Below are 27,528 nucleotides of genomic sequence, written 5' to 3' on the forward strand. Positions count from 1 at the left end.
CAGTAATTTGGAAGAAGGTCATTATATTTTTTTGAAGTTCCTGCTCCGCCTTTTTTTTCTGGCAATGTGTTGGGATCTACGGGGTTGTGGTGGGGAGGTGGGGCATTGAAGCGCGCAGGAAGCAGCAGGTGGTTTCACACCCTCCCTCCCACCTCGTGTCTCTCTTGTGGTCAAGCTGCACTTTTTGAAATGTAAACGGTTGCCTGTTCCTCTCCGACAGAGAGCGAGGGAGGGGCGTTGTCGACATATGGGTGGGGAACGAGAGAAAGGCAGGCAGCATCAGAGAGCCAGAAGGGAGTCAGAGGGATAGAGACGCGCGCACTCAGAGATAGAGCAAGATGGAGAGGCGCACTTACAGATAAGAAGAGAAAGAAGGTAGGAAGACGGGAAGAGAGACGGGGGCACAGAGTAAGAGGGAAGCGGAGACAGACGGAGTGAGACAGAGGGAGGCAGGGAAAGGAGGGACGGACGCAGATAGACGTCGATAGAAAGGAGACTGCGGGAGGTAAAACAGGGGTTTGGACAGGTACAGGTAGAGAGGAGGATACAAGGGTGTATATGAAGAGGGACAGATACAGCAGGGCATTTAGACAGTCAGGAGTGATATCAAGCCATACCTCCGCACACTGTACTCAGGAAAAGTTGACCGTCTGCAGGAATGCTCAAAGGCTCAAGGAGGGCCAAAGATGCCTCTGAATTGAATAGGCAGAAGGGACAGTCTCTGTCATCTGGATTGAAGGGCCCTGTGTGAAATGGTGATCAGGGGCGCCAGTCTACGCTAGCCAAACATCAGCACCAGAAACCTGAGCTGGGGCTTCTCTGGACAGGACTGAAAACCGACCCCACATCACTTGTCAACCGACTGGGGAGAGACGGAGGCAGAGGCTGGTATGTGGAGAAGAGCTGTAAATGGGTGGCACTCAGCGTAACCAGAGTTGTAAAGGTAAGAGATGGAACCTGCTTTAACTCTTTGGGCGGAAAGGAGAAAAGTGGGCCCTACTAGGTGGTAGGGGTTTAGAAGGTGTTGTCGAAGGAGCCTTGGCGAGTTTTTGCAGTACATCTTGTCGATGGTACACACAATGCTGCCCCTGTGCGTCGGTGGTGGAGGGTGTAAATGTTGAAGGTGGTGGATGGGGTGCCAATCGAGGGGGCCGCTTTGCCTTGGATGGTGTCAAGCTTCTTGAGTGTTGTTGGAGCTGCACTCATCCAGACAAGCAGAGAGTATTCCATCACACTCCTGACTTGTGCCCTGTAGATGGTGGACAGGCTTTTGGGAGTCAGGGGGTGAGTTACTCATCGCAGAGTTCCCAGCCTCTGACCTGCTCTTGTTGCCACAACATTTATATGGCTGGTCCAGTTCCGTTTCTGGTCAATGGTAACCCCCCACCCTTAGGATGTTAATATTGGGGGATTCAGTATTGGTAATGACATCGAATATGGTCATTGCCTGGCACTAGTGCGGCATGAATGTAACTGGCACCATGAGAGTGGGACTCATAGGGGTGAATTCAGGGCAATATTTCAGACCAATCCATGGCAGGACAAGTGGACGTGGGGCCGCAAGAGCAGGACATCTCTTCGGGAGGGGAATTGGTGGAGCGGAGATAAATATCCCTGTAAGGGGAGAGGAAGAATGGCTGGGTCTTTGGGGTAGGTGTTAAGAAGTGACCACCTCTCCTGTGCCTGTTTAACTCTGTGAACTGTGTTGACCTGGCAGGATTACAGGATCTGTGCTGCAGTTCCCTGATGTGGACCATCTTTGGGGCCACAGGATTTTTCCTGTTCCTCTCTGTGACTTGTAACATTCTCTGCTGTGCTCGGAGCTACAGAAAAGGTAACATGTCTTGCCAAACAGCTTCTGCTATAGGTGGCTTTGGGGGAGTTGAGGAGGGCTAGGTGTGGTTAGGTTGGTTTGGTCACAGGACAAGCAGGAGTGGCTCAGTCACTGGGGCTGAAATGCTTCCCACTCGCATCTAGATTGCGCAGTCACTCAATGTCCTGCTGGGCAAACAGCATGTGGCCTCCCAGTATCAGCTACAGCTCAGTGTGTCAAAGGGTAGTGGGGTCAAGCCCCACCCAACACACAAAATCCAGGCTGACTCTTCTGTTGCAGTACTGTCGGATGGTCAGTGCTGAGGGAGAGCCGCACTGTCGGATGGTCAGTGCTGAGGGAGAGCCGCACTGTCGGATGGTCAGTGCTGAGGGAGCGCCGCACTGTCGGATGGTCAGTGCTGAGGGAGCGCTGCACTGTCGGAGGGTCAGTGCTGAGGGAGTGCCGCACTGTCGGAGGGTCAGTGCTGAGGGAGCGCTGCACTGTCGGATGGTCAGGAATGAGGGAGTGCTGCACTGTCGGAGGGTCAGTGCTGAGGGAGCGCCGCACTGTCGGATGGTCAGTGCTGAGGGAGAGCCGCACTGTCGGATGGTCAGTGCTGAGGGAGAGCCGCACTGTCGGATGGTCAGTGCTGAGGGAGAGCCGCACTGTCGGATGGTCAGGACTGAGGGAGTGCCGCACTGTCGGAGAGTCAGTACTGAGGGAACACCACACTGTCAGAGGGTCAGTACTGAGGGAGCGCCACACTGTCAGAGGGCCAGTACTGAGGGAGCTCCGCCCTGTCGGTGGGCCAGTGGTCAGTACTGAGGGAGTGCCCTACTGTCGGATGGTCAGTGCTGAGGGAGCGCCGCATTGTCGGAGGGTTAGTGCTGAGGGAGTGACGCACTGTCAGAGGGTCAGGACTGAGGGAGTGCTGCACTGTCGGAGGGTCAGTGCTGAGGGAGTGCCGCATTGTCAGAGGTGTGTACCAGAGTAAAGAGTTAGTTTATCTTGCAGCTGCTTGCCTGACACAGTTAACCCTTACAAATGCAGGCATGTATCTGGAATCTCTCGCCTGTAACAGACTTTATGCCCAGGGCTTACTTCTGCGCTGCTCAACCGCTGCAAGTGTGGGTGGGCTCAGGAAATGCTGCAACCAATCCTGGGTGTGTCTGAAAACTGGCCAGGTGGGAGGAGGGAAACCCGGGCTGCCGTTGCCTTGGAATTTGGCCTCGCTCCATGGCCGGAGTCAAACACGGCGAGGGGGAGAGTCTGTGCCCTCTTGAGGTGAGGTGTCTCCAGAGCTGAGCTTACCTTGGACCTGCTGGGGGGGGCCTGCAGTCAGCACCGCTTTCTACTGACAACCCACAAAGCCCACGGTGACCCCAGGCATGTCCAGTGAGGGCGGACAGGGGACATGGAGCAACTAACAGGAGACAAACAGCAGAGTATGGGGAAGGTGGTGAGGGGGAGGGGACAGTGTAGAGGGAGCTTTACTCTGTATCTAACCCCGTGCTGTACCTGTCCCGAGAATGTTTGATGGGGACAGTGTAGAGGCAATTTTATGCCTGTATACTTTGGACTGTGTCAGTATTTACAGGCGGTCTCTAGGGAGTGTGTCAATATTTACAGGGTGTCTATGGGGATGTGTGAGTATTTACAGGGGGTCCCAGGGGAATGAGTCAGTAGTTAGACGGGTCCCCGTGAGTATATCAGCATTTAGAGCGGTCCCAGGGAGTGTGTCAATGTCTACAGGGGTTTGCTGGGGAGGGTGTCAGTATTTACAGGGGGCCCCCGGAGAGTGTGTCAGTATTTACAGGGGGTACAGGGGAGTGTGTCAGTATTTACAGGGGTTCCCCGGGGAGTGTGTCAGTACTTACAGGGGGCCCCCGGAAAGTGTGTCAGTATTTACAGGGGGTACCGGGGAGTGTGTCAGTATTTACAGGGGGTACCGGGGAGTGCGTCAGTATTTACAGGGGTTCCCCGGGGAGTGTGTCAGTATTTACAGGGGGTCCCTGGAGAGTGTGTCAGTATTTACAGGGGGTACCGGGGAGTGTGTCAGTATTTACAGGGGGTACCGGGGAGTGTGTCAGTATTTACAGGGGGTACCGGGGAATGTGTCAGTATTTACAGGGGGTCCCCGGGGAGTGTGTCATTATTTGCAAGGGGTTCTGGTGAGTGTGTCAATATTTACAGGGGGTACTGGGGAGTGTGTCAGTATTTACAGGGGACCCCTGGAGAGTGTGTCAGTATTTGCAGGGGTACCGGGGCGTGTGTCAGTATTTACAGGGGGTCCCCGGAAGTGCGTCAATATTTACAAGGGATCCCCGGGGAGTGTGTCAGTATTTACAGGGTGTCCCCGGGGTGTGTGTCAGTGTTTACAGGGGGTCCCCGGGGACTGTGTTAGTATTTACGGGGGTCCCCAGGGAGTGAACTAAAAGGGTTCTGAAGAAGAGTCATACGGACTCAAAACGTTCACTCTGTTTTACTCTTCACAGAAACTGCTGATTTTTCCAGCACTTTTTGTTTTTGTTTCAGATTTCCAGCATCAGCAGTATTATGCCTTTATCAAATGAGGACATATGGGTAGAAGTAAAACACAAAAGGAGCAAACACACTTTTGGGTGTGTACTATAGGCGCACAAAGAGTCAGGCCAAGATAGAGGATCAAATATGCAATCAAATTTCAGAGAAGTGTAAGAATAATAAGGCAGTAATAGTGGGGGATTTTAACTACCCAAATATTAACCAGGATAGTTTTAGTGTGCAAGGTAAGGAGGGAGCAAAATTCTTAAGTTGCATCCAGGAGAAACTTTTTAGCCAGTACATAGAAAGCCCAACAAGGAAGGGAGTAGTTCTGGACCTAATATTCGGAAATTAGCCTGGGCAGATGGAAGGCATATCAGTAATGGAGCATTTTGGAGATAATGACCATAACTCAGTTAGATTTAGGATAGTCATGGAAAAGGATAAGGTTGGGCCTGGAATAAAAGTTCTAAATTAGGGAAATGCTAATTTTAATAAGATGAGATACAATTTGGCACAAGTGGACTGGGAGCAGCTACTGGCAGATAAAACTGTGTCAGAGTAGTGGGAGGCATTCAAGGAGAAAATAGTGAGAGTACAAGGCAAATATGTTCCCGTAAAGATAAAGAGGGGCTCTAAGTCCGAAGAACCCTGGATGTCAAGGGACATAAAGGTTAGGATTAAGAGAAAAAGAGAAGCTTATGGCAGATACTGAGGGCTCAATATGGCAGAGTCCCAAGAGGAGTATAAAAAGTGCAAGGGGAACTTAATGGTAACTACGAAAGCTAAGAGAGTGCATGAGAAAGCATTGATGGGTAGAATAAAGGAAAACCCAAAGGGGCTTTTTAAATAAATAAAGAGCAATAGAATAACTAGGGGAAGAGTAGGGTTAATTAGGGACCATGGAGGTAATCTATGTGTGGACCCAGAAGATGCGGGTACAGTCCTCAATGAATACTTTGCGTCGGTCTTCACAATGGAAAAGGACGATACAGGTATAGACATCAGGGTGGAGGAATGTGAAATATTAGAGGAAATTAACTTAGAGAGAGGAGGTACTTGTGGGTTTAGCGGCCTTAAAAGTGGATATATCCACAGGCCCGGATGAGATGTATCCCAGGCTGCTGAGGGAGGCAAGGGAAGAGATATCAGGGGCCCTGGCAGTAATTTTCAAATACTCTCTGGCCACAGGTAAGGTGCCAGAGGATTGGAGGATTGCTCATGTTATCCCATTATTGAAAAAGGGAGGAAGGGATAGACCAGGAAATTACAGGCCAGCCAGTCTAACCTCTGTGGTGGAGAAGTTACTAGAAAGGATTCTGAGGGACAAAATATATCTGCACTTGGAGAGAGGCGGATTAATCAGGGATAGTCAGCATGGATTTGTTAAGGAAGGTCATGTTTGACAAATTTGATCTAATTTTTTGAGGAGGTAACCAGGAGTGTTGATGAGGGTAATGCATTTGATGTGGTCTACATGGACTTTAGCAAGGCTTTTGATAAGGTCCCTCATGGCACACTGGTCAAGAGCCCATGGGATCCAAGGCAAAGTGGCACATTGGATCCAAAATTGGCTGAGAGGCAGGAAGCAGAGGGTGATGTTAGAGAGATGTTTCTGTTACTTGAAGTCTGTTTCCAGTGGGATTCTGCAGGGCTCGGTGCTGGGGCCCTTGCTGTTTGTGATGTACGTAAATGATTTGGACTTAAATGTAGGGGCTATGATGAAGAAGTTCATGGATGACATGAAAATTGGTAGGGTGGTAAATAGTGAGGAGGATAGCCATAAACTGCAGGAGGATATCAATGGATGGGTCAGGTGGGCAGAGCAGTGACAAATGGAATTCAACCCGGAAAAGTGTGAACTAATGCACATGGGGAGGGCTAACAAGGCAAGGGATTACACTATGAATGGTAGGACCCTGGAAAGTACTGAAGATCAGAGGGATCTTGATGTGCATATCCAGGGATTCCTGAAGTAGCAGGGCAGGTAGATAAGGTGGTTAAGAAGGCATATGGGATACTTGCAATTATTAGTCGAGGCGTAGAAGAGCCAGGAGGTTATGCTGGAACTGTACGAAATGCTGGTCAGGCCACAATTGAGTACTGTGTGCAGTTCTGGCCACCACATTATAGGAAGGATGTGATTGCACTTGAGAGGGTGCAGAGGAGATTTACCGGGATGCCACCTGGGCTGGAGGGTCTGAGCTATGAGGAAAGATTGTATAGGCTGGTGCTGTTTCCCTTGGAGCAGCGATGTTTTAGGGGGGACCTGATAGAGGTGTATAAGATTATGAGGGGCATAGATAGGGGGGACAGGAAAGCACTTTTTCCATTAGTAGAGGGGTCAATAACCAGGGGGCATAGATATAAGGTAAGAGGTAGAAGAGTAAGAGGCGAGCTGAGGAGAAATTTTTTCACCCAGAGGTTGGAGGAAGTCTGGAACTCACTGCCTGAAAGGGTGGTTGACTCAGAAATGCTCATAACATTTAAGAAGTATTTAGATATTCACTTGCATTGCCATAGCCTGCAGGGTCATGGGCCAAGCACTGGAAAATGGAATTAGTGTAGTCAGATCTTTGTTGACCAGCATGGACACGATGGGCCAAATGGCTTCCTTCTGTGCTGTAAAAGTCTATGAGTCTATGGGGGTGAGAGAAACTGTCATTTACTTGGAATATTTTTGGCTGTATAAGAATATTTCGGGGGGTTGTGGATATATTTAACCCAGCCGTACAATTTGGTGTCTTTCTGTTTCCAGCAAAGTTCACTAACCGGGCAGGACCATGTCGGATGAATCCATGCAATTGCAGTATGCGGTCCAGTAGCTCAAACACTTCTAACTCCTCCAACACCAGCTGCTCTTCAGGTAACTGTGGTTCTATATATCTGTCAACCTGTTTTCAGTGATAGGGCAGGATTTTTCCTATGGCGGGCGGGCTGGTCGGGGGTAGGCATGGAGCCAATCGCCTCCCGCGATCTGCTCCGCACTGCCATTTTACACGGGCAGACCAATTAAGGCCCGCCCAGCATAACACGTGACCAGTAGTGCTCAGTGCTACTTGTGCGGGCAGGGGGAGGAGAGAGAGTCAGGGCCAGTGCTCCTTTGCGCATGTGCGCAAAAGAGCGCAGCAATCTCCCTGAGGCACCGAGCTGCCTCAAGGAGATTGAATGGATATTAAAACAATTGAATAAATGATTTAAAAATGTATTTAAACATGTCCCCTCATGTGACTGAGTAATGCTGCATTCTGTAAATAACTCGAATATTAAGTAAAAATATTGGTGTCTGGTTTCCTGTTTCACCGTCTGGCTTTGGAGTCAGTTGCCATCTAACTCTTACTGTGAGATTTTGTTAAATACAAAATGGCTTCCACAAGGCCATATTCAACCAATTCATTATCAAGTACTTTGGGCTGTTCCTCAGAAAGATGATCAGAGTGTTATATAAACTCCAGCTTTTCCTCCTTAATCTCATTCTCTTTTCCTTCCTAGAGTGCAAAGTCAGATATGAAAGATTGTGGGAAAATTTGAAGAATTTTAATTCCATGTTTCTATCTGTATTCAAAGCAGTTTTCTGATCAAACTTTATGTTATCATTGTCGTTCAGTCTCTCAGTGTCCTGTTTGTGTGTGAGCTTTCATTGGGATTTGTCATCCCTGTGCGTGCTGGAAACTGTCAATAGATTTACTGATCACTCTCACCATTTCCCCAAAACATGTTCAGTAAATAATGGGGTCTGTTTATTTGATGCATTAAAATACATTGGAATGAAAGCTGTCCCATTGTGTTGTGAATGTCTTATCTTACAATGTATTTGTGCTACAACTGGTTAAAATTAAAGTATTCAGGAACTCTGGCATTTTAGCAATAATAGAGAGGTAAAGGAGTTAGATTGCTCCTGAAACGGGGTTGAGATATGGGCGCCAGGCGATGTGTACAGAGCTAAAGAGAGACCGGTGCCAGGACTATTGGAAATCAGTCCGCTGGCCTCCTTCATGTCGGTCCATGAATGATGGGCTTTATCATGACCCCAGAGGCAGCTGACTACCCTTGTTGGAAATAATGATCATAACTGTGCTCAATCTGTACACAGGTTAATGAGCCAATCCTCTGCTATGTTGGGTGCCCCTCAATCCCTCACCTGCTATCTTGCTGTTGCGTCTGCAGCTGAAGGTGGGCAGAAGAGAGGGTCTGTGGTGGTTTACGCCCCCACCCTCCATTGATCGCATGCAACACCATTGGGTCATCTTCAAGATGGCAGTAGAGGCAGGTTTTCAATGGATGAGTGTTTTGGAGGACTTTCAGTAAATTCGCCCCTTTACAGGTGGCTTACACTGAAGGAGCTGCTCTTTCTCCAAACAGTTGGCAGGTCTTTTGTCATTTCTGGTGCCAACTCTGACCAGGAGTCTGCCACCTGCACCCAAAATGTTCATCAGGGTGACAATGCGCCCTGCTTTCCAGAGGCAGCCCCTGGCTCACCACCTAGGCTCGACCTCTCATCCTGAAAGGCAGCCTGCAGCATGTACTCACCTCTTGGACTGGGACTTGAATCCATGGCCATCGGACTCAGAGGTGGGAGTGCTACCGCTGTGGGAAAGAGCAAGAATGGGCCCTTGCAGCTTTAACATGGAATACGTTTCGAAGGCATTTTAGAAAAACGGCGACGGGAGAAGAATGAAGAGAATCTTTGCCAAGCCCCAGCAGAAGAATTGAAGAGGAATGACTGAACGTTTCGTTAGAGAAATCGGTTTCAGATCTTGAAAGGTGGGTTTTGAGGGAGGTTCCATAGCATGTGGGCCGAGGAGGCTGAAGGCAAGGCTGCTAATAGTGGGGGCAAGGGGTTTTCCCTCGATCTTCCCCTCCAGTAACTGTTTCTGTCTACCATCTGCTCTAGTCATGTGACTGAAGTGTCTTATTTTTCTTGCTCTGATGTTCTGTACTAACTTCCTCTCTTCTGCCGCCATTTCCAGCGCTTCCTCATTAGCCTTTCTGTGTTGGGGTCATGCCGAGCATTCTCCCATAAGTCCCCATCTCTAACGCATTCAGTTTATCAATAGTCTCTTGGTTTGTTGTAAATGTCTCTGAGTGATATAACATTGGTGTATAAGAAGCAAGATTCACACTGTTGCTGTATTCTTGAGCAGGAGTTTACTAGTGCGGCTTGCTGAAAGAAACAAAGTTCCGATGCCAGTTACCCAAGGCATGTACTGCCAACCTCCCGATGTCCTGCAACACGAACAGATCCCAGGGATGTGTAATACAGAGTCTTTGGGAATTATGGCCAGGCACACCTCAAAGAAAGATGTCATGATGCAACCCTAATTTCTCAGATATAGTTATACAATAATAGTCCTCTTGTATGTAAGCGTGGACTACAGGACAATATAGATGGGCTGGTCAGATGGGCAGAGCAGTGGCACATGGAATTTAATCCTGGGATGTGTGAGGTGATATATTTTGGGAGGACTAATAATGCAAGGAAGTACACGACGAATGGTAGGACCCTAGGAAGTACAGAGGATCAGAGGCACCTTGGTGTGTATGTTCATAGATCCCTGAAGGCAACAGGACAGGTAGATAAAGTGGCTAGGAAGGCATATGGAATACTTGCCTTTATTAGTCGAGGCATAGAATATAAGAGCAGAGAGGTTTTGATGGACCTGTAGAAAGCATTAGTTAGGCCACAGCTGGAGCACTATGTGCAGTTCTGGTTGCCGCCCTATAGGAAGGATGTGATTGCACTGGAGAAGATGCAGAGGAGATTCACCAGGATGTTGCCTGGGCTGGAGCTTTTCAGCTATGAAGAAAGACTGGATAGGCTGGGATTGTTTTCCTTAGAGGAGAGAAGGCTGAGGGGTGACCTGATTGAGGTGCACAAATTATGAAGGGCCTAGATAGAGGAGATAGGAAGAAACTTTTCCCCTTAGTAGAGGGGTCAATATACAGGGGGCATAGATTTAAGGTAAGGAGCAGGAGGTTTAGAGAGGGTTTTAGGAATGATTTTTCACCCAGAGGGTGGTGGTGTATCTGGAACTCGCTGCCTAAAAGGGTGGAAGAGGCAGGAACCCTCACAACATTTAAGAAGTATTTGGATGAACACTTGAAACACTACAACATACAGGGCTATGGGCCAAGTGCTGGAAAATGGGATTAGAATAGATAGGAATTTGATGGCCAGCACAGACACGATGTGCCGAAGGGCTTAGAACAAAGAAGGCTGAGAGGTGACTTGATTGGTGTGTATAAAATTATGAGGGGAATAGATAGAGTGGACAGGATAAAATTGTTTCCCTTGGTGTAGAATTCTAGAACCAGGGGACATAGATTCAAGAAAAGTGGCAGAGGGTGTTGTGGGGACATGAGGAAGAACTTTTTTACGCAGAGGGTAGTGGAAGTCTGGAATTCGCTGCCAAGTTGGTGGTAGAGGCAGAAACTCTAAACTCTTTTAAAAAGTACCTGGATCTGCACCTTAAGTGCTGTAAGCTGCAGGGCTTTGGGCCCGGTGCAGGAAGGTGGGATTAGAAAGGGCACCTGGGTGTCCTCGGGCTGGCATGGACAAGATGGGCCGAATGGCTTCCTTCTGTGCTGTAACTTTTCTATGGCTTCCTTCCATGCTGCAGAACTCTATGACTCTATGCAGCACCTCAGCATTCTGATGCTAAGATTCAGCTCCAGTTTCTTTGATGTTAAAACATCCTTCATTTTGACAAAGCCGATCTTGGTTCTCTCAATTTTCCTTCAGACCTCACAATCTCATCTCCCAACGCCTGTGATAATCTGCTCAAGATGCATGAACCTTTTCCCTTTTTAAAAATTCTTTCATGGTGTCACTGGCTAGCCCAGCATTTATTGCCCATCCCTAATTGCCCCTTGAGAAGGTGGTGGTGAGCTGACTCTTAAGCCGCTGCAGTCCATGTTGTGTAAGTACACTCACCATGCTGTTAGGGAGAGGGTTCCAGGATTTTGACCCAGCGATATGAACAAAGGGCCAATGTATTTCCAAGTCAGGATGGTGTGTGTTGCTCGGAGGAGAACTTCCAGGCGCCGCTGTTCCCATGCGTTTGCTGCTCTTGTCCTTCGAGGTGATGGAGGTTGTGGGTTTGGAAGATTCTGGGGGAGGAGAGTGAGCGGGGCAAGTGGGGAACTTCACACATGCGTGCAAATGCACACTGGAAAAGCTCCCTGAGGCACAGAGATAAAAACAAAAAACTGCGGATGCTGGAAATCCAAAACAAAAACAGAATTACCTGGAAAAACTCAGCAGGTCTGGCAGCATCGGCAGAGAAGAAAAGAGTTGACATTTCGAATCCTCATGACCCTTCAACAGAACTGAGTGAATCTAAGCAGAGGGGTGAAATATAAGCTGGTTTAAGGTGGGGGCTGGGGGGGTTGGGACATGTTACAAATGAGATGTAAATTTTTGAATTTTATTTTTAATTGCTGTTAGAAACCTCATCACGCCCGTGGATGAGGTTTCCTAAAAAGTGCAAAGGCTGCTTGACCTTTTCGCCTGCTCACCAACCGTAACTTGGACAGGCACTGAAAAATTTAAGTTAATTAATACTTTAATGGCCTTAATAGGCCTTCTAATTGTCAGCGGGCGCACTGCCGATTCCCGCGCGGACCCACCGACCTATCGTTCGAATGCGCATTGGTGTCAGGACATTCGCCTGACGTCATCGCGCGTCATTTCACGCTCGAGCAGGTCAGGCATGTACCCACTCGGGGAGGTGAAAATTCTGCCCTCAGTAAGGGTGACCATGAAATTATCATCGATTGCTGTAAAAATCCATCTGGTTCACTAAAGTCCAAATCTGCCGTCCTTACCCGATCTGGCCTACACGTGACTATTAACTGCCCTCTGAAATGGCCCTAGCAAGTCACTCAGTTCAAGAGGCAATTAGGGATGGGAACAAATACTGGCCTGACCAGCGATGCCTGCATCCCATGAAGGAATACATATTTTTAAAAAAAGTTTATATAACATCTTTCACATCCTCAAGACATTCCAAAACCTTTCACAGCCGGGAGGTTACATTAGAAATGCAGTTCCTGCCGTGACACGGACAAAAGTGGCAATTCATTTTGCACAGCAGGATCCCAGGAAAGGGGAGTGAATGAACCACCAGTCAGTCCTCCTTTCTCTTGAAGGAGGAATGTTGGCCTGGAGATTGAGGACACCTTTCATAGACAACCCACGGAGAATCTTTCCCTCCTCCTCAGACTGCCAGACCTGGCGTCAGCTTAATGTCTGGTCCACAAGGCCACCCTCCGACAATACGGCACTCTCTGGGCATTGTAGTCGAGCCTCAGCCCCCTCCGGGTATATATTCAATGGGATTTGGAACAGTCGGATTGAGAGGTGACAGACCTAACAATTGAACCAGGCACACTCGCCAAAAAAGATCAAGGGAAAAAGAGAAGGAAAATCAGCTCAGAGGAAATGTGCAGTTTTCCTGTAAGTGAGGGGATAAGACGATTCAAGGATTCAATAGGGACAGTAGAGAGAAACTATTTCCCCTGGTGACAAGAGACCAGAACAAGGGGGCAAAATCTTAAACTGGGAGCCAGGCCGTTGAGGGGTGATGTCAGGAAGTGCATCTTCGCACAAAGGGGAGTGGAAATCTGGAACTCTCTCTCCTCCACCCCACCTCTCCACCACAAAAAGCTGTCAAGGCCGCAGGGTTAACTGGAAATTTCTAAACTGAATTTAATAGATTTTTTGTTGGGTAAGGGGATTAAGGGTCACCGAGGCAGGGTGGGCAAATGGAGTTAAGATGTAGATCAGGCATGATCTTATCGGATATCTGAACAGTCTTGTGGGGCTGAAGGGCCTCATCCTGTTCCTGTATAACAGGCTCTAGGGGATGAAAAGCCTCCTCCTGTTCCTGTGTAACAGGCTTCTAGGGGGCTGAAGGGCCTCATTCTGTTCCTGTGTAACAAGCTCCAGAGACTGAATAGTCTCCTCCCGCTCCTGTGTAACAGACTTGTGGGGGGCTGATGGGCCTCGTCCTGTTCCTGTGTAACAGGCTCAACAAAGGGCTTAAGGGCCTAGTCCTGTTCCTGTGTAACAGACTCAAGAGGGGCTGAATGACCTCCTCTTGTTCCTGTGTAACAGGCTCGAGAGGGGCTGAATGGGCATCCTCCTGTTCCTGTGTCACAGGCTCGAGAGGGGCTGAAAGGGCTCCTCTTTAACCTCATTCTGTGCCCATCTGGACCACTTCCCCACAGGCAGTTCCCGTACCCTCCAGCTACCCCACAGAGATCAGATAGGCTGCCAAAAAAACCCTCAGATATGCAGCATTAGATATAGGGAACTTGACAGCCCTTCCAGGAATTGTACAGCGTTGCACAGAGTATCATATTCGCTAAGAGGCATTAGCATCATGAAATCAAAGGCATAGTTAATCCCAAACAAGCGTTACCAGAAACTCTTAGTTCTGTGAGAAATGCAAAAAGCATAAATCAAATCAACTGTGACTGAAACTATGGGGATGACGATCATAAAATAATTCACTGCGCTGGGCCATGGGAGAGGGAATCTGTTCACAGCGAAGCAGGCTTTACCATGGCTCTTTAATTCAGTATCTCGCTTCGTTCTCAGGATGCAGGATCATCATCTCCATTCACCCCAGTGAATCATCGGAACAGCTCTTAGCCACTCGGCCCCTTGAGTCTGCTCCCCCATTCAATAAGGTCGTGGCTGATCTGATTGTGGCCTCAACTCCACTTTCCTGCCTGTCCCTCATAACCCATGACTAGATTGTTGATCAAAAATCTGTCTAACTTGGCCTTGAATATATTCAATGAGCCAGCCTCCACTGCTGTCTGGGGAGAGAATTCTACAGACTGACGACCCCGAGAGAAGAAATTCCTCCTCAACTCCATCTTCAATGGGAGACACCTTATCCTTAAATTGTGTCTGATGAGGGGAAACGTCCTCTCAGCATCCACCCTGTCAATCCCCATTTAAGAATCTGACATGTTTCAATAAGATTGCCTCTCATTCTTCTAAACTCCAATGGGTAGAGGCCCGACCTGCTCAACCTTCCTTCATAAGACAAACTCCTTCATCCCAGAATGAGACGAGTGAACCTTCTCTGAACTACTTCTAACACAATTATATCTTTTTCCAAATAAGGAGACCAAAACTGTACACAGCACTCCAGATGCGCTCTCACCAAGGCCCTGTACAACTGCAGCAAAACTTCCCGACTTTTCTATATTGCATTCCCGTTGCAATAAACACCAACTTGCCACTTGCCTTCCTAATCACTTGCTGCATCTGCATACTAACTTTTTGTGATTCATGCACCAGGACACCCAGATCCCTCTGTGCCTCAGAGTTCCACAGTCTCTTCCCATTTAACTAATATGCTGCTTTTCTATTCTTCCTGCCAAAGTGGACATTTTCCCACATATCCACAAATCTTTGCCCATTTGCTTAACCCTCTGCCTTTGTAGAATATACCTCAACTTACCCTCCTACCCATCTATTCCCCTCACTTGAATGGCTTCCTGTAGCACGGTGTCATGATCAGTTTGCTCATCCATCTTGCAGCCCCCAGAGAATTGAATAGTTACAGCACGGCCAAAGACCATTCAGCCCATCGAGCCCAGGTCAGTTCTTTGCGAAAACAACTCATCTAATCCCACTTCCCTGTAGCCTTGAAATTTTTACTCTTCAGTTGGTTATGCAATTCACTTTAGATAGCCTCGATTGACCCTGCCTGCGCCAATCTCAGGCAGAGCATTCCAGATCCTAACCACTCGCTATATGAAAAAGTTTTTCTCCGAGTCTCCGTTGCTTCTTTTGCCAATTGTCTTGAATCTGAAAACCGAATAACTACTGCTGTAGAGAGGGCTTTAAACTAAATAGGGGGTTGGGGAGGGGTAGGGTTCTGGAGAGGGGATACTTAGGCTTGCAAAGCAAAAGGATATGGCAGCATTGCAGAGCAGCTATTTAGGTAATGACATCCAGAGTGTGACAGGAAGGGACAGTGTGTGCAAACACAAAAAAAAGCAGCAAATAGGGTCAAGGGGAGGGGTGCGGGGGAATGGTTAAAAGGCAAAATTAATGGATTTTTGTTTAACTGCACATAGTATTCCAAACAAAAATAAATGAATTAATGGTACAAATAGAGGTTAGTGTGTATGATCTTATAGCCATGATGGACACATGGTTACAAGGAGATCAAAGCTGGGAACTAAATATTCAGGGGCATGTGACTTTTCGAAAGGACAAGCAGGAAGGAAAGGGTGGCAGGTAGTTTTGTTAGCTTGAGGTGGAATAAGTAAGTTAGCAAGAAATGATCTTGGATCGGGAGATGTGGAACCCATATGGGTGGAGGTAAGAAATAATAAGGGGAAGAAGACATTGGTGGGAGTAGTCTATAGGCCCCTAACAGTAGCTAATCTGTAGGACAGAGAATAAATCAGGAGATAATGAGGGCATGTAAAAAAGGCAGTATATTAATCATGGGTGACTTTAATCTTCATGTAAGTTGGGTGAATCAAATTGGCAGAGGTAGCCATGAGCAAGAATTCATAGAGTGTATTTGGGACAGTTTCCTAGCACAATATGTTATGGATCTAAGCAGGGATCAGGCTATTTTGGATCTGGTAATGTGTAATGAGGTGAGTTGCTGCAGTGCATCTTGTAGATGGTACACACACTGCTGCCACTGTGCGTCAGTGGTGGAGGATGTGAATGTTTGTGGATGTGGTGTCAAACAAGCGGGGTTGCTTTGTCCTGGAAGGTGTCAAGCTTCTTGAGTGTTGTTGGAGCTGCACTCATCCAGGCAAGTGGAGAGTATTCCATCACACTGCTGACTTGTGCCTTGTAGATGGTGGACAGACTTTGGGTGATCAGGAGATGAGTTACTCGCCACAGGATTCCCAGCCTCTAACCTGGTCTTGTAGCTATAGTATTTATGTGTCTGGCCCAGTTCAGTTTCGGGTCAGGATGTTGATAGTGGGGCAATTCAGCAATAATAATGCCATTGATTGTCAAGGGGCAATGGTTAGATTCTCCCTTGTTGGAGATAGCCATTGACTGGCACTTAGGTGGCACGAACATTAGTTGCCACTTATCAGCCCATTCTATGGTGTTTAGGAGAATGAGAAGTGATCTCATGGAAATGTATGAAATTCTGGGAGTGTTTGACAGGGTCGATGCTGAGAGGCTGTTCCCCATCTTTCACCCCCCATTCCCACCTCCAGCTGGAGAGCCTAGACCACTAGAACAGGCGGGGGTGGGGGGGGGGTCAGCCATTTCAGACTGCGATGAGGGGAAAATTCTTCACTCCGAGGGTTGTGAATCTTTGGAATTCTCAACCCCAGAGGATTGTCAGTCACATTTGATATGGAGATCGAGAGATTTCCCGGCATTGAGGGAATTAAGGGATACGGGGGTGGACAGAGAGTAGAGATAAATTTTTGATTGGGGGATTAAGGGATATGGGGAGTGGGAGAAGGAGCGGAGGTAGATTTTTGATTGGGGGGATTAAGGGATACAGGCAGTGGGCGGTGGGTGAAGATAGATTTTTGATTGGGGGATTAAGGGATACGGGGAGTTGGCGGAAGGTGAAGATAGATTTTTGACTGGGGGATTAAGGGATGCGGGGAGTGGGTGGGAAAGTGGAGATAGGTTTTTGATTGGGGGATTAAGGGATGCGGGGGAGCGGGCGGGAAAGCGGAGATAGATTTTTGATTGGGGGATCAAGGGGGACGGGGATTGGGCAGAGGGTGGAGATAAATTCAATAGGAGGTCTCAAAATGGAAATTGGATAAATATTTAAGGGGGAAAAATTTGCAGGATTATGGTGGGGAGAGCATGGGCTGGGGTGGGGATTAATTGGACAGATCTGTCAAAGAGCCAGCACAGGCACAATGGGCTGAATGGCCTCTTTCTGTGCTATGTAGTTCTATGGTTCAACCTCCTTAATCTGGGGGCACTGAGGTCAATGGAATTAGCCATGAAACCTGAATAAAACACTGATTCAGCCTCAACTGGAGTATTGTGTTCAGTTTTGGGCACTGGAGTTTAGGAATGATGTGAAGGCTTTAGAGAGAGAGAGAGAGTGCAGAAAAGATTCACAAGAATGGTTCCAGGGATGAGGGACTTCAGTTCCTTGGATAGATTGGTGTAGTTGTGAGTGTTCTCCTTGGAGAAGAGAAGGTTAAGAGGAGATTTGATCGAGGTGTTCAAAATCATGAGGGTCTCTGGGACAGAGTAGACAGGGAGAAACTGTTCCCATTGGCGGAATGGTCAAGAACCAGAAGGACACAAATTTAATGCGGTTGGCAAAAGAAGCGACGGAGACACAAGGGGAAACTTTTTCACACAGCGAGTGGTTGGGATCTGGAATGCACTGCCTGAGAGTGTCGAGGAGGCAGATTCAATTGAGGCTTTCAAGAGGGAATTGGGTCATTATCTGAAGAGGAAGAATGCGCAGGGTTATGGGGAGAAGACTGGGGGAGTGGGGCTGGATGCATTGCTCATTCGGAGAGTCAGTACAGGCCTCTTCCTGCGCTGTGGCAGTTCTGTAGTTCTGAGAGCTCATGAGTATGAGTCAGTCATCTCCTGTGTTGCTGTGGACGAGGGGGTGACGCGGAGGGAGAGAAGGATAAGGTGAGTGAGGGATGAGTTATTGAACATAGAGAAGGGAAGGAAATTGCTTGGGGGTGGGTGTGGTGTGGTGGTGGTGTGCGGAGGGAGGCTGCGGGAGTGAGGAAGGATCAATTTGACCCAGTTTGCTTCGGAATGGGCGGTTGTCAGTCTTACGTTAATGCATTAAGTGTCTGCTTTCTCTTCCTTCCAGGGGCACACATGTTGCAGGCACAGTTCTCCATCGAAAAATCTCATCACGCAGCAGTTAGCCTGAGGTTTGCTTATGACGGAACAGAAGTAATCCAGTTCAACTACACCACCAATCAGTTCATGGCCACCGAGCCGCTGGCAAAGTCTTTCGCTGAGCAACTTAACAGCGACCAGAAGAAGGTCAGAAGGTACATTCGCTATGGCTCCTTCGCAAATCTGGTGTCAGATGTGGTTTTACGGGCCGCTCACCAACTGATCAGTAAGTGCGGAAAAGAGCGGGTAGGGTGGGGGTGGGAGTGAGAAGTGAGGTTAATTGGTTAGAACTTTCAAAGAGCTAGCACGGGCATGGTGGGCAGAATGGCATCATCCTGGGCTGTGGGGTGCGGTGTGTTACCGCATCAAGCATGTACACACGTCAGGAGGTCCCAGCTGACTGAACTCTATTATGAAGTTATTAATGTATACAATATTTTGGAAAATATTTTTCCTTTGAAATAGAAGTTTAGTCTGCTGGTGTGTCTTAATTGGATTACAGTCAGCTAGTCTGGGTGCTTGGATATGTACTAGTTTGAGATGTAAACAGAGGGGTAGAGTGTATTTGCATTTTTTGAAAAGAGCATTCAAGAAGTGGGGTGAAACCTTGATGCCTTTCTAGCATATACCAAGCAATATGTTTTTATTGCTAATAAAATTGGTACAATGAATGGGGTTTTATTGTTAAAAGGTAAAGTTCAAAGAGTCTGGTGAGACAATGAGAATTTGAATTCAATCAGTGGCGGTAGGTATAACTTCAGTAGTTTTCAGGTGTGAAAGCAGAGGCAATGTGAGATCAAAAGGCAGCTACAAGCCTCCAGCTGGCTCCACAGTGAAAGGAGCCTCATTTTGAATTTGTAAGGTGAAAATGCTTTGCCTGGTGTTTGGTTAAGTCTATGGGTTGCTGTTGCCCTAATGGAGATTAGTTTGGGAATTTGTTAAAAGATGTGATAGTAGTAATTTGTCGCCATGTGTATATATATATATATTCTAAACCTGTGCAAATTAATAAAATGTTTCAATTAGTTTAATGTAAACCCTGAAGAACTGATGGTCTGATTCCTGAATTTAGAGTCGCATCTCGAACATAACACTTAAAATTATAGGTTATGACAGTTGTTTAAAGTTTCCCTCTGAGATTTTTTAAATAACTCCACTTTACCAACTGCATTGGTCATAACAACTCTGCGCATGTAAAGAGTTGTGAGCACTTGGCCGGCCGGCGACGGTGGTGGGGGGAGTCATTGATGTTGTTCACAGCTTGAGCTAATCGAGCAACTTTCTGAACCTTTCTGCGTGTCCCTGCAGAGAGTGTCTTTTGCAGTCTACCTCGCTTCAGGTCCTTCCTATCAAAACTACAACATTTTAACTGTTTGTATATAATGTCTTTAACACAAGAAAAGCATCCCTGAGGCACAACGTGCCAGGATTATGAAGCAACCTTTGACCCTGAGACACGCCAGGAGATATAAGGGATGGGTGACCAAAAGCTTGCTCATAGAGGTCAATTTTTAAGGAGCATCTTAAAGGAGGAGAGAGAGGGAGAGGGAGAAGTTTAGGGAGGAAACTTAGGGCCCCAGGCAGCTGAAGGCACGGCCGTCAATAGTGGAGCGATAGAAATCGGGGGATGCTCAAAAAAACAGGGCTGGAGGGACGCAGAGATCTCGAAGGGTTATAGGAGGTTACAGAGATAGGGTGGGTTGTTGGGGCTGGAAGAGGTCACAGAGGTAGGGAGGGTTGTAAGGGCTGGAGGAGGTTACAGAAATAGGGAGGGGTGTAGGGGCTGGAGGAGGTTACAGAGATAGGGAGGGTTGTAGGGGCTGGAGGAGGTTACGGAGATAGGGAGGGTTGTAGGGGCTGGAGGAGGTTACAGAGATAGGGAGGGTTGTAGGGGCTGGAGGAGGTTACAAAGATAGGGAGGGTTGTAGGGACTGGAGGAGGTTACAAAGGTAGGGAGGGTTGTAAGGCTTGGAGGAGGTTAAAGAGGTTAAATTGGCTGTCTGGCAGGAGGCAGAGAGTGGGGATAAGGGGGTCCTTCTCAGGATGGTGGTCGGTGACTAGTGGAGTTCTGCAGGGCTCAGTGTTGGGAGCACAACTTTTCACGTTATACATTAATGATCTAGATGAAGGAACTGAGGGCATTCTGGCTAAGTTTGCAGATGATACAAAGATAGGTGGAGGGACAGGTAGTATTGAGGAGGCAGGGAGGCTGCAGAAGGATTTATACAGGTTAGGAGAATGGGCAAAGAAGTGGCAGATGGAATACAACGTGGGGAAGTGTGAGGTCATGTACTTTGGTAGGAAGAATAGAGGCATAGACTATTTTCTAAATAGGGAGAGAATTCAGAAGTCTGGAGTGCAAAGGGACTTGGAATCCTAGTCCAGGATTTTCTTAAGGTTAACTTGCAGGTTGACGCGGGTAGTTAGGAAGGCAAATGCAATGTTGGCATTTATTTCGAGAGGACTAGAATATAAAAATAGAGATGTGCTGCTGAGGCTTTATAAGGCTCTGGTCAGACACATTTAGAATATTGTGAGCAATTTTGGGCCCCGTATCTCAGGAAGGATGTGCTGGCCCTGGAGAAGATCCAGAGGAAGTTCATGAGAATGATCTCAGGAATGAAAGGCTTAACATATGACGACTCTGGGTCTATACTCGATGGAGTTTAGAAGGATGAGGTGGGGGGGGATCTGATTGAAACTTACAGAATACTGAAAGGCCTGGATAGAGTGGACGTGGGGAAGATGTTTCCCTTAGTAGGAGAGACTAGGACCTGAGGGCACAGCCTCAGAGTAAAGGGAAGACCTTTTAGAACAGAGATGAGGAGAAACTTCTTTAGCCAGAGAGTGGTGAATCGATGGAATTCATTGCCAAAGAAGGCTGTGGAGGCCAGGTCATTGAGTGTATTGAAGACCAAGATAGATAGGTTCTTGATTGGTAAGGGGATCAAAGGTTACGAGGAGAGATGGGAGAATGAAGTTGAGAAACATTTTATGCCATGATTGAATGGCGGAGCAGACTCGATGGGCCGATTGGCCTAATTTCTGCTTCTATGTCTTATGGTCTTATGGTCTAAGAGATAGGGAGGGTTGTAGGAGCTGCAGGAGGTTACCATAAGATGTAGAAGCACAAGTAGGTCATTCGGCCCATCCAATCTGCTCCGCCATTCAATGAGATTATGGCTGATCTGATAAACCTCAAATCCGCTTCCCTGCCTTTTCCCCATAACCCTTGATTCCCTTATTGGTTAAAAGTCTGACACCTTCCCTCCATGTCCAGCCACACACCAAAGATGCTCTCAGGCGGTGTACTTGAATGATAGAATTTTGCAGCACCAAAGGAGGCCATTCAGCCATTGACTCTGTGCTATAAATCTGCTGAGGCCACTGGAATTTTCACCAATCTGGATTGAGGAAATCTGGGTGATTTTATCTGAAGTCTTTTCTGCTCTGCCGCATTTTCTGAGGAGTTTTAAATCCATTGGCCTTCATCTTCTGTAGCCAAGCCTTCCATCAACATAACCACCCACCGCTTGCACCCTTACTTCTGATCTGCCGTGTGGATGTATTTTATCCAAGAGGCACAAATGTAACCTGGCTGCACAATGGTGATGCGTCAAGCAGGTGGTGTTGAGTAGCAGGATTTTACCAAACACGGTCGGGACATTCCAGGTTTTGTTCCAGATCAGCATTGCTCCCAGGAGCAGTGATACCTACACCTGTCAAGTGGAGCATAGTAGCAGCCCCCGACAAACTAACGGCAGTTTGGGGTAAGTCCTCCCTTGCAATATTTCAAGGCACATATGTACATCACCTGGTACCATACTGATGCAAATGGGCCAGGAAAATTAGCCTCTTGAGATGCTTGTATTGATTTCTTGCTCAGTATAGTTTTCTTATTTGTAAATAAATCTAGCCATTAGTTTTAGCCTGAACGGAATGATTTACTTATGGTATCTACAATGTTTAATGTCAGGAGGAGGATTATTTTGGAACTAAAGGGTGATTGTTAATGTACGAGCTTTCAGGGTGTGAGCAAAGGCGTAGGCTTTGACTCACAGGGCGCTCAAACTTCATTTAAATAAAATGTCATTCTGTCTCACAAGAGGCTCTTCAGTGCCTTTGGTCTACAAAGGGAGGATGGTGATCACTGCCTGCTCTCAGTGCAATTCCAGGTTCTAACTAAGACCCAGGACAGCTCTATAAAGATTTCTCTACTCTGATACTCCAACCCCTCGTAATAAAGGCCAACATTCCATTTGCCTTCCCAACCACTTGCTGCATCTACGTACCAACATTTTGTGGCTGAATTAGTTTCAGTCAGAGAAATCCTTCCGGATTTTTCGCCCCAGTTAGCCTGGGGTGCCACCTGGCTCCTCACCTCACCCAGGTGATGTGTCTGTCAGGGAGAGAGGTGACTGCAGATCCTGGGATGCACAAGCATCAGTGTCCATGGTGATCTGATGTGACACGCTCATTCCAGCAAAATCCTTTTTTTAGGTTTTGTGGAGATTCTCGAGTCTCAGGTAGTTTGCAATTCACTGTGAACGTCCTTGGACCTCGACTTGGCACAGGCAGGAACATCAATGTTCCAGTGCCCTTGGAAAAGAGCAGAATGATTTCAGCAGCCATGCGGCCCCGTACCTTGACGTTTCATTCGAAAAACAGCTCCAGTTACGGCAGTCAGGATGCCACCAATTGTGAACAATATTTTAACAATGGCCGCAGCAGACAGTGAGCTCTTCCTTGGGGGACTTCCAGGGAAAGATCAAGGACACAAAGGGCAGAAAGATTGAAAAAGAATGAAAATAAAACAGTAAATGTCATCCACTTCAGCACAAGGAAATTCCACTTTCCCAAACACTGTTTTTGCACAACTTTCCGATTGTCAGTCAGTGCTTTTCCAGGATAGACCATTGCGCAATCCTGACCCCTTCAAGCACTCCAGGACAGGGTACAGCTCGGGGTTAGATACAGAGTAAAGCTCCCTCTACACTGTCCCCCATCAAACACTCCCCAGGGACAGGTACAGCACGGGGTTAGATACAGCGTAAAATTCTCTCTTCACTGTCCCCATCAAACACTCCCAGGGACAGGTACAGCATGAGGTTAGATACAGCGTAAAGCTGTGTTTACACTTTCACCCAGGGTTGATTGGTCAGTTTTATGAGGCATTGTTTGTCTCCCACCCTCTTTTTACTGGACACATCGAGCTAAGTGCTTAATGCATATATCGAGGGTGATCAGGACCTACCCCAGTTGGTGCGGTGTCCGTCTGGAAAAGTTGACATGCTCCACAAAGCACGTGTATGTGTCCTCTGTCTGGGGTCAATGTTCGTGAATGCAGCCGTCTGGAAGGCCTTCTCACTGTTGGGAAGGATCTGAGTCTGTACAACTTGCTCGTCAATGTTCCCATCATTTTCAGCCAGGTCACATTGAGGGCGCTGGATAGAAGCGCGGACTGTACACTGAAGTTGGCTGGAATGGTCAAGTCTTCCAGGTCGTGGAAGGAGATGGTCACTGAAGGGGACACTGAGAATGGACAGGGTTATTTTCAATTCAGCACTCCCTCCCACACCTGCTCCCAATATTTCCTCCAAGCCCGTCTCCCACTCTCACTGGGCTACTGCCTCCAAGGACGGTGACTGTTCTCTGCTACTTACCTTCATTAGGAACACGAACATGAGGAGGTCCATCAGCCCCTCCTCGAGCTTGTAACACAAGAACAGGAGGAGGCTCCATTCAGCCCTCCTCAAGCCGGTTACACAGGAACCAGAGGGGGCCCATTCAGCCCCTCGAGCCTGTTACACAGGAACAGGACGAGGCCCATTCAGCCCGTCCTCAAGCCTGTTACACAGGAACAGGAGGACACCCATTCAGCCCCACCTTAAGCCTGTTACACAGGAACCAGAGGAGGCCCATTCAAACCTGTTACATAGGTACAGGAGGAGACCCATTCACCCCCTCCTTAAGCCTGTTACACAGGAACAGGAGGAGGCCATTCAGCCTCCACTTCGAGCCTGTTACACAGGAATAGGAGGAGGCCATTTCAGCCTCCTGAAGCCTGTTATGCAGGAACCGGACAAGGCCTATTCAGGACCCCTCTTGAGCCTCTAACACAGTAAGGAAAAGGAATCCATTCTGCATCCTCATGCCTATTGCGCCATTCAATGAGGTCATAGCTCTTCTGTGACCTAATTTCACATACCCCGACTTTGCCCCATATCCCTTAACACCTCTGGCTTGAAAAAACTCTCAATCTCTCTTTTTAGAATTAAGAATCGGTTGCAGCATTAAATCGCCATTTATGAGAGAGTCCCAAGCTCTCTATCACACTTTACATGTGGAATTCCCAGGTCTAGAGACACGTGAGGCAGTCGAAGCACAAGCTTCGGTCGGTTTCCATAGCCAGTTTCTCCTGCAACAGGTTGCAGGAGGCTATAGCTCGAGGACTGCCTCTCCACATCAAGCACTCCTCACCAGGAGACCCTCGTGCCTGCCAAAGGCATAGTGGAAGGATTGACAGGTCATTAATCAACTAGCCTGGCCTTGTTATTGTTTATTGCAAGGGAATTGAATACAAAGGAAGGAGGTTATGCTTCAGTTGTGCAGGGCACTGGTGAGACCACATTTGGAGTACTGTGTACAGTATTGGTCACCTTATTTAAGGAAGGATGTAAATACATCAGAAGTGGTTCAGAGAAGGGTTACCCAGACTAATACCAGGAATGGGCGGATTGTCTTATGAGGAAAGGTTGGCTAGGCTTGTATCCGCTGGAGTTTAGAAGAGGAAGAGGTGACTTGATTGAATCCTTTAAGATCCTGAGGGGTCTTGACAGGCTGGATGTGGAGAGAACGTTTCCTCTTGTGGGAGAATCTAGAAGCGGGGGGGGTCACTGTTTAAAAATAAGGGGTCACCCATTTAAGAAAGAGATAAGGAGAAATTTATTCTATCAGAGGGTGTGAGTCTTTGGAACTCTCTTCCTCCATAGGTGGTGGAAGCAGAGTCTTTGAATATTTTTTAAGCAGAGGTGTATAGATTTCTTGATAAGCAAGGGGGTGAAAGGTTATTGGGGGGGGTTGGTGGGAATGTGGGGTTGAGGTTACAATCGGATCAGCCATGATCTTATTGAATGGCAGAGCAGGTTTGAGGGGCTGATTGGCCTACACCTGCCCTGAATTTGTACGTTCATTACCAGCGTACCTTCGTTGGCCATCAAGTCCTGTGGTGGGACAGGAACTGGGAGCTTTCAGCTCGGTATGGACACTACACGCTTCACCACTGGACCTGCTCTAATGTGTATAGGAATCTTTCCTCATTTCACTCCTGAAAGATCTGCCTCTCACTTTTTAGACTCTGCCCCATCATCCCAGACTCCCCCAACTTCGATTAAATCACCCCCCTGAACCTTGTAGCATTGGAGGCGGTACAGTGAAGGTTCTCGAGATTGGCCCCTGGGATGAGGGGGGTTGAGCTATGGTGAGAGGCTGAGTAAATTGGTCCGATATCTCTAGGGTTTTGAAGAAATGAGAGGCAATCTCATTGAGACATACAAGATTCTGAAGGGGTTTGGCAGGGTGGACACAGAGAGATCGTTTCCACTGCTCGGGGGAATCTAAAACACGGGGCACAGTCTCAGGACAAGGGGCTGATCGTTTCAGACTGAGATGAGGAGAAGTTTCTTCACTCAAACGGTTGTGAATCTTTGGAACTCTCTCCCCCAGAGGGTTGTGAATGCTCCATTGTTGAAGACATTAAAGGCTGGGATGGACGGATGTTTGGTCTCTCAGGGAACTGAGGGAGCAGGTGGGATAGTGGAGTTGAAGCCCAAGATCAGCCATGATCATATTGAATGGGGGGGCCAGGCTTAATGGGCCAAATTGGTCCACTCCTGCTCCCATTTTTTGTGTTTTTGTGAATAATTATTCTAGAGCAGGAACTGTCATTGAATGCCCAGCCTCCCACAGGCCATGAATGCTGAAGGGAGTTCCAGTAATAGTTCACACCACCCAATTTGGGGTCCGCTAACACAGTGCAGTCCTAGAATCAGGGACGCTTCACCAGCAATGCTTTTAACCGCAGGTACTTTAAGAGAATTAAATAGCGCTAAGAAAGTGCAAAGACTTCATTTGCATTGACAAGCTCTTCACATCCATATATCCCTACTGTGGCTACAAGCGCAGGTCAGAGGCTGGGAATCCCACGGTGACTAACTCACCTCCTGACTCCCCAAAACCTGTCCACCATCTACAAGTCAGGAGTGTGATGGAATACTCCCCCACTTGCCTGGATGAGTCTAGCTCCAACAACACTCAAGAAGCTCGACACCGTCCAGGGCAAAGCGGCCCCACTTGATCAGCGCTCTATCCACCAACATTCACTCCCTCCCACCACTGACGCACAGTAATAGCAGTGCGTATCATCTCTTGCTCCAACTGACAGGGCGTTAGTGAGGCTGCATCTGGGAGTACTGTGTACACAGTTCTGGTCACCTTACTTAAGGAGGGATAGACTCACATTGGAGGTCCTTCAGAGAAGGTTCACACAGCTGATTCCTGGGATGAAGGGGGTTTGTATCTTATGGGGAAAGGTTCAGCAGGTTGGGCCTGTACCCATTGGAGTTTAGAAGAATGAGAGGTGATCTTATTGAAACATATCAGATCTGAGGGGAGGGGGTTTGACAGGGTGGATGCTGAGAGGATGTTTCCCCCTTGTGAGGGAATCTAGAACGAGGGCACAAGATCGGGGGGAGCAAGCAGCAGATTGGGATTAAAGTCATGGGGAAGAGATGATCACAGACTCCAGGGGCCAGTGATTTTCTAATCAAGCAGGATTCCTGCTCCTTGTCCCCAACAAGGGAGAGATGCCTCCTGTGTAAAGTCCACTTCTCACTTATCATCCTTAGGACTTCGATTGAAGGCAGAAGCTGGTACTCCTTGTGCAGAATGTGAGCCAGGAGACTATCGCAGGATCGCAGCATTGTAACAGTGCAAAAGGAGGCCTTTCAGCCCATCCTATCTGCATCAGCTCTCCAAATGAGCAATTCACCTAATGCCACTCCCCCGTCCTCTCCCTGTAACCCTGCACATTCTTCCTTTTCCAAATAATGACCCAACTGCCTTTTGAAAGCTCTGATTCACCTTGACCTCCCCCACACTCTCAAGCAGCGCATTCCAGACTAAGCTCTTGCTGCGTGAAAAAGTTCCTTTCTCATGTCTGTCTTGCTTCTTTTACATTTTACCGCATGGCCCCTCCTGCTCCTGTTTCTGAATCATCTTATATTATATTGATATATAGAACATGCACTACAGCAACTTGCTGCGACTCCTTTGACTG

The 27,528-nt window shown here is 47.8% G+C and overlaps 1 pseudogene; it reads left to right on the forward strand.

Moving 5' to 3' along the window:
- The first annotated feature begins 406 nt into the window (after positions 1-406).
- Positions 407-27,177, forward strand: LOC121274209 (annotated as a pseudogene).
- Positions 27,178-27,528: the final 351 nt, after the last annotated feature.

The sequence above is a fragment of the Carcharodon carcharias genome (genome assembly GCF_017639515.1).
Source record: "Carcharodon carcharias isolate sCarCar2 chromosome 35 unlocalized genomic scaffold, sCarCar2.pri SUPER_35_unloc_22, whole genome shotgun sequence".
Taxonomy (NCBI): Eukaryota; Metazoa; Chordata; class Chondrichthyes; order Lamniformes; family Lamnidae; genus Carcharodon; species Carcharodon carcharias.